The following is a 2,500-nucleotide window of genomic DNA, read 5'->3' on the forward strand; positions in this document are numbered from 1 at the left end:
GGAGCGGATTTTCTTGGTAGCAGTTAGTAACACCAATAAAGATAACCCAATGAATTAAAAAAAAGAAGTGGAGCTTGCGGCTTAATGTGACTCAACACGGGAAAACTTACCAGGTCCGAACTTATTGAGGTAAGACAGATTGATAGCTCTTTCTCAAACTTAAGGGTAGTGGTGCATGGCCGTTCTTAGTTCGTGGAATGATTTGTCTGGTTAATTCCGATAACGAACGCGACTCAGTCAAGCTAACTAGAACGCTGTCAGTAGTGTGCCTCCGGGCGCACCTGACGTTAGGAGTGGCGGGTGTCCTCACGGGTGCCCGTCACTTAGTTTTCCCTGCTTAGCTTGACAACTTGTGTTTAGCAAGATGAGATTGAGCGATAACAGGTCCGTGATGCCCTTAGATGTTGTGGGCTGCACGCGTGCTACAATGTGAGCAGCAGCGTGTTCTCGCCTTATGGCGCCCCCATTCCGAGAGGAACGGGAAATCACCCAAATGCTCATTTAGTAGGGATTGGGGACTGCAATGGTCCCCATGAACCTGGAATTTCTAGTAAGTGCTAGTCATTAGCTAGCGCTGATTACGTCCCTGCCCTTTGTACACACCGCCCGTCGCTAATACCGATGGATTATTTAGTGAGGTCTCTGGAGGCACACCTTCCGCGATTCCTTCGTGAGTTGCAGTTGGCACGGCCGAAGTTGACCGAACTTGATGATTTAGAGGAAGTAAAAGTCGTAACAAGGTTTCCGTAGGTGAACCTGCGGAAGGATCATTAACGTGGTTTTTGAATGAGTAATAACAAGGTTGAAGTGTTATGTTGGAGGTCGAGTGCGCTGCATACCAAAATTTGAACGCGGTAACTTGCACTCGGCGCCGACATGCACTCCCAAACCGTAGTTTTGATATGTGTGGGGAGTTCCTTACGGTTCTTCCTCCCAGAGATTGTCACTATCTGGGACGTACATTAATTTGTACCTGCATTAGCGTACGCTTTTTTAGAGAGCATATCAAGACGTCTCGTAAGAGACAACACTTGTACTTGTACAAGTTTGAGTAACCCATTGTTGCAGGTCGAGTGTGTTGCATACCAAACTTTGAACGTGGTTACGCCACTCGGCCCCGAAAGGCACTCTTTAAACCCTAGGCAGGGGATCACTCGGCTCATGGATCGATGAAGACCGCAGCTAAATGCGCGTCATAATGTGAACTGCAGGACACATGAACATTGATAAGTTGAACGCATATGGCGCATCGGACGTTTAATCCCGACCGATGCACACATGAGTGCCTACTAATTACCAAAGTCTCATTTAGTTAACTACAGTGGCCGTCCGCGAAGGTGCCCGGGTCATCCGACGCACTGGGCGGTCGCTGTGCATAATGACGTGCTTGGTCCCCGTCTGCGAGACCTCGGGCGTTGAAAGTGGACACTCTCGAGCGTATGTTGGATGCGTTTCGTGTTGGTGGTGTTTGATGCGTAGGGCTTGTGGTGTGTGTCAAGCCGCATGGTTCGAACTAATGCTACGTCGTTCCCGATGGCCACTGGCAGTCTACTCTCCAGGCTAAAGTCGGCTCGTCTAGGGATTCGGAAAGCTAAGTCGCTGTAACTCATGTGGCCCATACACGACGTTGCGCTACCACGCTAAGTTAGCCCTACATATACAAGCATCAACCCACGGCACGGGCGTAGCTGTAATACTTACGTCTCGGTTACACCACGTAGGCCTCAAGTGATGTGTGACTACCTCCTAAATTTAAGCATATTAATAAGGGGAGGAAGAGAAACCAACCGGGATTCCCTGAGTAGCTGCGAGTGAAACGGGAAGAGCTCAGCACGTAGGGACGGCATGGAAACGTGCTTGTCCGATTCCGTGTACTTGACCGGTCCGTTATGTATCACGCACTGTGCACTTCAAGTTTAACTTGAAGGTGGCCCATTCTCCCATAGAGGGTGTTTGGCCCGTGGAAAGGCATGAGGTGAGGTGATAGACGGTCGGCTCCATGGAGTCGTGTTGCTTGATAGTGCAGCACTAAGTGAGAGGTAAACTCCTTCTAAAGCTAAATACCACCATGAGTTCGATAGCGAACAAGTACCGTGAGGGAAAGTTGAAAAGCACTCTGAATAGAGAGTCAAATAGTACGTGAAACTGCCTAGGGGTGCAAACCCGTTGAACTCAATGATCCGGGCGGCGATATTCAGCGGTAAACTAGCAATTGCCGTGCACTTATCGATCCGCAGTAACGGACATCGCGATCCATTACAACAGCGGTTGGCCTCGTGCTAACGCTCCGGCATACACTGCCCCTAGTGGACGGTCCCTCTGTAAGGGTAGGGTAGCTGCTCTACACTGACCGGGGATCCCCGCGCAGTCCCTCTGGAAGGCGAATGGGTCCGACCGAGCTCTGGTGTGCTGCTGGAAGGGTGATGGATTCTAACGAGAGGGGTAGTACCGCTGTCTTCTCCGAAAGGCGCGCGAATCCTTCGTTCAGCGATGATGCATC

General features: G+C 50.4%; 1 non-coding gene across 1 annotated transcript; it reads left to right on the forward strand.

The window, feature by feature from the left end:
* Positions 1-1,134: 1,134 nt before the first annotated feature.
* On the forward strand, positions 1,135-1,288 carry LOC120960965 (5.8S ribosomal RNA). Its single transcript, XR_005752669.2, has one exon. It is a non-coding gene; the product is annotated as a 5.8S ribosomal RNA (ribosomal RNA).
* Positions 1,289-2,500: the final 1,212 nt, after the last annotated feature.

Source organism: Anopheles coluzzii, chromosome X, assembly GCF_943734685.1.
Source record: "Anopheles coluzzii chromosome X, AcolN3, whole genome shotgun sequence".
Taxonomy (NCBI): Eukaryota; Metazoa; Arthropoda; class Insecta; order Diptera; family Culicidae; genus Anopheles; species Anopheles coluzzii.